This window comes from Gossypium hirsutum, chromosome A12, assembly GCF_007990345.1.
Source record: "Gossypium hirsutum isolate 1008001.06 chromosome A12, Gossypium_hirsutum_v2.1, whole genome shotgun sequence".
NCBI classification, from domain to species: Eukaryota; Viridiplantae; Streptophyta; class Magnoliopsida; order Malvales; family Malvaceae; genus Gossypium; species Gossypium hirsutum.
Window position 1 is genome coordinate 4,529,419 of NC_053435.1, and position 9,804 is coordinate 4,539,222.

Consider the following 9,804-nt stretch of genomic DNA (forward strand, 5'->3'; position numbering starts at 1 on the left):
TAATAATGTTATAAATTGACATCATGAGTAAAATTGTAATGAATTTCAACACATCACTTTAAACAAAAATTTATTCAAAATAAACCATAATAACAAATTATGCAGAATATAATACAACTATCAATATGTAAAAATTTTCTAAAAAAAACTAAAACATAAAAGGAAAATATTTGTTACATTATCAATAAAATTTTTAAAGTCTATAAGTAAAAAAAATTATAAAATATAGAGTAATCTTTAATCTTATGTTGTTAGTTAAAAGAGAAAGTAACCCTAAATTATTTAGGAATAAACTACAAACCTATTCATAAATTTATAGATATACATATTTATTAAATGAGGCAAAAAGAACCCAATAAAATTGTCTTTACTTATTGGCAGGGCCTTTGCTTGAATCTTTTCACCTGCTTTCAGGTAAATAATAGCCCCACGTTTTTCACGCATACTTCTTGGAAGTGACAGTGGATTGTGAAATCCTAGTATTGGATTTAAAAATTATAATTTTTCGAATCATCAATAGTTCTTTTTTTCATATAAAGATGATTGCTTCATCGTACCATCAATAATCATTGAACCTTTTGTCTTTATATGTTTCAGTTCAGTGTCATTAATTTCTTAAATCGCATCAAAAAATTATTTATTTATCTTTTTTTTAGGGTGGTGTAACTTGAAAAAATGACGACATCTAATTCTACTGTAAAAATTAAGTTATTTTCATAATTAATTTTGAAGTTAGATGTTTTTATAATTTTTTAAATTTATAAGGGCTAGATTAAAAAAAAAGCCAAAGAGAGATTAAAAGGTCAAAATTAAAGCTTAAAAAAAATTACTTACCTAGGTGTAAAATTGAAAAAATTATATAGAAATAATCAAAATTCCACATCAGTTTTCTGTTAAAAATCTGAAGGCAACTAATTTTTAATGACTAAAATATTTAATTTCAAAAAGTTTAATAATTAAATAAAAAAAATTAATAATTGAGTGAAGAAAGTCAATTGTTTAATTATCATTACTTTACCCTTTTTAATAAAATGTTAATGTGAAATGTCATGTTAGTTCCACTATTGATAAAAATCAAACTGGTCACTCACGGTTTCTAATGACAAAATGTTTTAATTAATTTTTTTGTCATTAAAAGTTCAATAAAATGTTTTTTTTACCTTAAAGTCTAAATTTATTGCTTCAATTAGAATTAAGTCCATCTTCTTATTAATGGTTACGAAAATCTAAAGCTTTCCCTCAACTTTCTCACCAATCAAACAATATCCATTGTTTGAAATAATAATAATAATAAAGTTATGAATACCCCATACCCAAAGCATATTTTAAGTGCGGGTCAATGTGCTGCAAACGATAATAGATGGGTAAATATTTAAGAAAAAGAAATAAATTGTGATTCAGATTGCAAAAAATTTTGGCTGTGAGGAAGAGAAAAAGAAAATCTCCAATAGGTGGGTCAATATGGCTATGTGTTTCTCAAAAAAAAAAGTGGGTACGAGGATAAAGAAAGATCCCTAACATGTAGGCTCAATGTGGCTATGAGTTTATTAGAAGGAAAATCAATGCGGCTACAAGAAATGTCAAATCATGAAAAGCACAATACCTCCAGAAACCTAGTTAGGTTTCAAAATCTACCCACCAAATTTAGAAACGTGAAGCAACCCAAGGCCAGAGAATACAAAGCATATACCAATAATGCTTAAGCTTCTTCTTTCTTTTTCTGGTAAATTAAGAAAACTATCCAATATGAACCCAAATAAATTTATTAAAGACATAGATTGAAGCTTCTTCCAATATGCAATATGCATCCAAATTAAAGCTTCCTCATTAATTGTTTTATAAGCACTAGATACCATTTGGTTGGTGGGAAAGTCGAGGGAAAACTTAGAAAATGAATGGAAAATTACCCAAGAAAGGCAAAAAGGAAAAGTTCAATTTTTGTTGACCATTGAAAATGATTTACCTCGTATTCTAATATAAATTTTACATGTGTTTTTCGTCTTCAATTTTTATTTTGTTTTTCTTATTGTGCCTAAAAACCATTCAATTTTCTTTTTCTTTTAGCTCGAAATCCATTCAAGTACTAGGAATTTAAAGACACAAAGCAAATAATTTAGTTAAAATATTTTATGAAAAGTTGTAAATTTAATCCTTATGTTTTTATTTTATTATTTTAAAATTTTAAAATTTAATTTTTATTAAACAAAATCTATTAAATTAAGTTATGTTATTTTCAAGATATGATGCGACAAATATATTACCATAAGTGTATCACTCACTAAAATTTCAGTTAATGAATTAATGATTATCATTTACACCAAAAATGAAATTTAAAATTTTGAAAAGTATAAAGACTTAAAATAATTGAAGAACATTGGTTATATCTACAACTGTATGTAAAATATATAATTAATTGTTGAATTTAACTAAATGAATTTAATTATTACTTGTTAAGAAAGTATTAAAAAATATAGAAATTCAAATTGATAAATTCAAATAAAATAAAAATAAAAATTAATTAAATTATACTAAATCCTGAACAATATAGAATTTAATAAAAAAATTTACGTGCTCGCCCAGCAATTATAGGCGAATTCGCTTTCAGACAGTCTGGCTAAGTCTGGTTTCATGACTGAACTGTCAGAACAATTATTTGAAGAACAAAAAATTAAATTGTTATTATTAATTGGATAAAATAAAAGAAAAAAATACTTTTATATGACCTATTTAAATAAAATAAGGTAAACCAGTCTTTAAAAATACAATCTCTAAAAAGCTTCCTCATTTGAAAAATAAATATGATGGTGAAATTTTATATTACATTGTTTGATGGTTAAATAGTTTTTTTAGAAGATAATAACAAATTGTGATTGCATCAAATAATATTTAAGTTTGTGAAAAGTTGTTACAATTAACTAATAATAATCTTTGAATAGATAATGATGGTTCATCAAACACACATAAGTTTATAAATCCAAAATTCATGTATTTAGGGTAGATTTGGATAGGTGATGCGTTTACATGCGATTAGTGTAAAAATAACGGTGATAGAGAGATTAGATATTATAACAATATTGTAATATAAAACAAAAAATAAGCTAATGCACCGCATTGCACTACACCCAATTGCTGATCCAAACCCACTCTAAAGGCTGCCTTTGGATGCTTAATCGAGCATGGTTCAGTGCGTTTAATCCCCTTTTTCTTTCGATTGTTGTGCAAAATAGCGTTTGGATCACTTGTGGTGAGTTTCAGCTAATTCTTTGTATCGCACTAGACTCCTAATTTTCACCCATGAAAACGCTTCAGTTGAGAAAAGCGCAATTTATTTTTCCTATACTAACCCTTACCCTTTTTATTAAAAAGAAAATTTTGCCAGCTCTCTTTAGTCTTTTCAGTTTGCAGGTAGGCATATGGAGCTTGAGTTTTTTTTCCCCTTCAATTAATTAAGTAAATATATAAAATTTGATCCAAGTATAATGTTAATTGTTTATGAAAATAATATTTTTCATTCTTATAAAAAATAACTAATTATAAAAAATTAAAAAAAACTTATCATTTTATCTAATAAATAATTTAAATTGATTATGTAATTAATTAAAATATTTATAATAAAATATCAAAAGATACATTTTAATATTTTCTTAAATGAATTTATAAATTAACATATTTTTAATAATTTCATAAAATTAAAATAATTTAAAAAACTTCTATTATATATAATTTCTAATCTAATATTCTTAATAGTCATTTTTTATTCTTACCTTACCGTTACAGGTACATTTGAATCCAAACACCCACCCACCGCTATTTCTAATCTCATCGCTATAGTATCCAATCTCACCACTATAGTAACTAATCTCACCGCCACTACTATTTTTAATCTCACCGGAGGTAAACTCACCGCCCATCCAAACTAAGCCTTAGTGTCATATCTCAAAAATCGGGGGTTAGTAGAATCAAGTTTATGAACCAAGAGAGAGTGGTCACACCCTAATTTTTGATGTTCTTGTGCGTTTTTAGGAAATAAAATGAGTTGTTGGCCTGTTGGTTAAGTGTTGCTGAAATTGTCCTTAAAACCCAAGTTCCAATTCTTTCCTTAGCCTAGTGGTTAAGAGAAAACAAGGAGACAATGTAATTCACTTAAAAACTCGAGTTCAATTCCCTTCCCTTACAAAATAGCTTAATTTTGCTAATTTTTCACCTCCCCCTATTTTATTTTAACATAGGTATAAATATCACTTTTCACTTATTTTTCAGCCTTTAGTCAAATTTTCTCCTACCCTAGTAGTTCTCCTTTCTTGACTTATTTTTCTTTCAAAGTTTCCTCATTTCTCTAAGATTTCATCACAATTGTGCCACCCTATTGTTTGAGTTTTTAATTTTGTTTTCCCATCCACCCTATTGAACGTCTAAACATCCTAAACCAACCCTATTTTCTGCCCTAAACTTCCCTTTTTGCCACTCATAATAGCCACCTTTACTGTCCACTGTCATCCCATTTCCCTTGTTCATATCAATGCCAATAAGTCCTATTTTTCTTTCTCTGTTGTGCTTTGTGTCGATTTATGGCTGTTGTTTTTACAACCAATAAATCATCATACTAAATGCCAATATCAGTAATATCTATCTTAGTCCAATGTCCAAGATTATCTAACATTCATGATAAATAAGTTCATACAACTCAATATGATAGTTTACCCCCTCCTTGCACGTTCACTACCATGCTAACAGAATTTGAAATTTAAGCTCCCATGCCCACATGGACTGGCACAAGGCTGTGTGCCTTGCCCGTGTGTCTCAAATATAAACTCAGTGAGTCACACGGCCTAGACACACGCCCGTGTGTCTTGCCTATATGCCTCTAATACAAACTCAGTGAGTTATACGGCTTGGACACACGCCCGTGTGTCTTGTCTATGTGCATCTAATATGAACTCAGTGAGTGACACGGCCTGGACACACGCCTATGTGTCTCACCCGTGTGACTCTAATATGAATTCAGTGAGTTACACGGCCTGGACACACGCCCGTGTGTCTCACCTGTATGACTCTAATATGAACTTAGTGAGTTACAAACCTGGACATACGCTTGTGTGTCTCACTCGTGTGACTCTAATATAAACTCAGTGTGTTACACGGCCTAGATACATGCCCATGTGTCTCACCCATATGATTCCTGTATCTCATTTTCCACACACGGCCTCTCATACACTATGGTGTCTCCAAATCTGAAATCAGAGAGTTACAAGGTCCACCATACGGCCAACACACAGGCTCGTGTGGCCACCTGTGTACCGTCGACAATCTCGATTCTGGTGAAGAAAAATATAAAAAAAAGAAGGGTTTCGGTACCCACCTGATGTAGATTGAACGTAGAAGCAACAAAGACACTCCAAAACCTAAAAATAGCTAACAATGGTCTAGTTACATAACTTAAATCATATTTACAAGACTAATTAAACAGTCAACCAAACAATTCGAAAACCTCGATGAAAACCTCAAGCAAACCCCAACTGAAAACAACCATTACCTTCACACAATAAAGAAAATTCACGAGCCTAAACGTAGGGGGAACATGTTTCCTCTGGACCTTCTTCTAACGAACATCAATTGAATGTTTAGACAGAGATATTGAGCAATTTACTTAGGATACCAACTTTGACCAAAAATAATGAAAAACAAACGACAACGAATGTTAATAGAATTTTAACATCGAAACTTATTGAATTAACTTCTAGTGAAAGAACAACTGAAAACGGAACTCTTACGACTACATCAGGAAAATTGACTGGCAGAATTTGGTAATTAAGGGTGTAAATACCCAAATTTGACCGGGCCTTAATAACAACAGACCCAAAGCCCAACTATCTTGAAAACCCAAAATTCTTTTAACCCAAGCCTAACCGAAAAACAAGACAAATGAAAAACGCTAAATCAACCCAGCTGCTGCCACCAGCCGCACTTGTCCCATTGCCCCATGCCATCTGCCACCACCACCTGCTCCACCACCATCAACTAGCCTGCAAAAATGAAACAAATACGTAATAGATTAAAAAAGCAATGTAAACGGCTATATAAGCCGAACAAAACCGAATATAAAAGGGTTCCTTTTTTTTTTAAGAAGACAATAAAAAAAACAAGTTCAAATATATAAACAACAAATAGCAAATCAAAAGAAGAAATTGAAAAAAAGGTTCAAAAACGCGCAAAAGTCTAGATTTTCTTTTTAGTTTATTTTTTCTTTTTTTCTTTTTTCTTTTTCTTTCCTTCGAATATATGTACATATATATATTTTTTTCCTTTCTTTAAAAATAATATATATAAATATAGCAGAAAGATAATTTTTTTTTACCTTTTTGGCAATTTCTGGCCATTGTGTATGGTGGCCGACACGGCGGACGATGACTGGTCCGGCACCGGGGTACTGACTGGAGCTAGGCCGGATCCAACAGGGGAGAGAGAGTTGAGAGCAAATTTTTTTTCCGAAGGAGGGCTAAAATGAAGGAAATAAAAATTTTAGGGCTTAAATAGGGGCTACTAAACGACGCCGTTTTCCTAGGCCCCCCAAACACCCAAAACGACGTCGTTTTGGGGGGCCGACCCGTGACCCAACCCACTCCAGTTGAGGTTCCGAGCTTTTTTTTAATAAAAGGGATAATTTCATAATTAGCCCTTCCACTTTTTTATTGTTTTGAAATTGGATTTTTCATTATTTATAATTTTTCCCTATAATTTATTTTGACCTTCAATTTGGTCCCTCTTGGTGCTGTGCCTTTTGAAGGAGGAGATATTGCCCATTTTGGTCCTCCCTTGTTATCCGCGTGACCAAATTTGTCCTTCTCTTCATTATTAATTTTTGAATTGGCCCTGAACTTTTACTGTACAAGCCCAATTTCACCCAGCCCACTAAACCTAAACCCATTTTACAACTTTTGACCCAAACACAAAACCCAATCTGAACCAACTTACCCAAAACTAAGACCCATTACAACTTTTGACCCAAACCCACATAGCCCAATACATTAAAGAAAAAAAGAACTAAAAAACCCTAGCCTAATCAGCTGCTGCCGCCCTGTTCCAGGTCTGCCACCGCCTGTCACGTCCACTACCACTGTGCCACCGCCCAAGTTGCACCTGCAAACATTAATAAGAATAGACAGAAAGCAAGAATAAAAGCATGTAAACGGCTATTTAAAGCCAGATCGAGTACCCTTGTAATATTCGGCATTTTATGAAATAAAAACAACGTTAGATTTTGACATGCGAGCAAGAATATAGACCCTAGCAACATCAAAAGCAGGAAAATAGACCAATATCGGAGATCAGAGAACTGAAAGTAGCAAATCTAAGGTGATTTAACTTTATTTTCATTTTATTTTTGGATCCATTTCCTCATTTATGCATGTAAATTAAAAACATAAAAAAAGAAGAAAAATCACCTCCAGGTGATTTTCGGCCACCGTGTACGGTGGCCAGCACGGCGGATGACACGACGGCGACCGGTCTGCTCATCGCTGGATTCTAGGTTGGTAGAGAGAAAAGGGGGAAGGGATTTCGGTTTTTTTTAAATGAAGTGGAAAAATGAAAATTTTAGCCCAAATTTTGACTTTTGTAATGGCCTCCGTACGATGCCGTTTTTGTGGGAAGTCCAGGTGCCAAAACGGCACCATTTTGGACAACCTGTATGAGACCCGACCCGATGCCTAAGGATCCGCGTGTTTCTACCGTCTGGGATAATTACTCGCGTGGTCCCTCCCCATTTCTGCTATGTTTCAATCCAATTTTTTTCCATTTATTAAATCTGCCTTTTAACTATAATTTTGCTTCAATTCGAACCTCAGGCCATTGGAGGGTCAGACATCTGAACGGTGCCGTTTCGGGTGTTGAAACATTGCCCTATATGGCCCCTGCGCCTTCTCGCGTGTTGCAATTTCGTCCCATCCCGATTTGCCCCGAAAATTCCATTTTTAATTCAATTTCGTCCCTCTTTATTGTTTTTTTTATTTTTAATTTTAATACCATTGTGCTGTTATATTTTATTATTGTTATTATATAATTCTTGCCTATTGGTATCCCATTATTATTATTCTTACTTGATACTTATATATATATATCATACATATTACATGGTATTATTAAAAGCTTTTAACATCATTGCTTTTATTATATATATTTGTATGTCACACCTATATACTCTTTATACCCCATGCTACACATATGTATATCAATACTATGTATATTTTTCCTTTTCTAAATACTATATACGCATGTATATATATATTTATATATTATGTATACATTTTCTAATATATATATACTATGCGCATACTTTTTGTATTTGTCTTTCATATATGTATATATATTTATGCAATACCTTTAATAGTTGTTTCCAAACATTATTACCATTTATAATATATGCGCCGTATACACATCCTTTTAATATTGTGCTATTCTATATGTTGCGTATGTAAATTTAATAATAATAACTATGTTACGTATATACTATTACCGTACTTATCTATATAGCATTATTTTTACCATTATTATTGTTCCTAACATATATACTATGTGTACATTCTTAACACAATATTTCTTAATGCCTTACCATGCACATGTAATTATTATATTAATTTTTACCCCTATCATCTTTATTATTAATGTTCGCATATACTTCATTCTACGCGTTAATACCATAATTTGCTTTTGTATTTCATTATAAATCGCATTAAACCTTTTTATTCAATACATTAAAATAATAATTCTTTCATAAAAGTGATAATCCGTATTGGGTAATTCGAGACGATCGTGCCCTAACTTACTGGGTTTCGATTCTTCTTTTTACCTGAATAACGGAATATTCTTTAAAAAATCACAATACGAGTTTTGAAAAATGCTTATTCTCGGAGAAACGAGGTGTTGTGCCCTAACTTACCGGGTATGACATTTTTGTTACCTCGGAATAAGATTTTTGTTTACAAAGGCAATATTCGGCATTTGGAAATCCGAGATATTGTGCCCTAACTTACTGGGTTTCGGTTTCTCTCGGTCATACTAAATAGTCGAATACCCTTTTAAAAAATGGGGTCAAAATACATGAATTTCAAATATAGGCCAGCTCATTCTCAAAGTCTGAAATGTCGTATCCTAACTTACTGGACGTGATGTTTTATTACTTCGAGATGAGGGAGTCCTTAACATCTGTTTTAATTTAGCATTAATACAAAGAGGGATCGTATTTTAAATTCTTTCAAGTTTTCAAATTTTCGACACTAAGATACTAATTAATAAACTAGGTACCAATTTTGGGCGTATCGAGGGTGCTAATCCTTCCTCGTACGTAACCGACTCCCGAACTCATTTTCTGATTTTCGTAGACCAAAAATTATCGTTTTAGTAAATCTTAACTTTTATTAAAATGATTAATTTGAGGTGACCCGATCACACCTCATCAAAAAGGATTGGTGGCGACTCCTCTAATCGTTTTCATTTCCTAAATTTCAGTCGATTCCCGTTTTTCAAAAAAAATGGTTACGACAGCTTGGCGACTCCACTGGGGAGCCAAATAAGAGAGTCAAGCCATAAGTTGATTAACTTTTGTCTTTTTATCGAAAATTGAAAATTTGGTTTTGAAAGACGATCCTTTCATTGCATTTCATCAGCTATTTTTTGTGGTTTATGATACAATACTTGCTGCGTTGGTTCGAGTCTTTAAATGGTTTTGCATATTGCATTGCATGACCGCTGTGGTCACACCCCTTTAAGTAGAAGTGAAAAACTACTCCTTCGTGAGATTTTCACCTC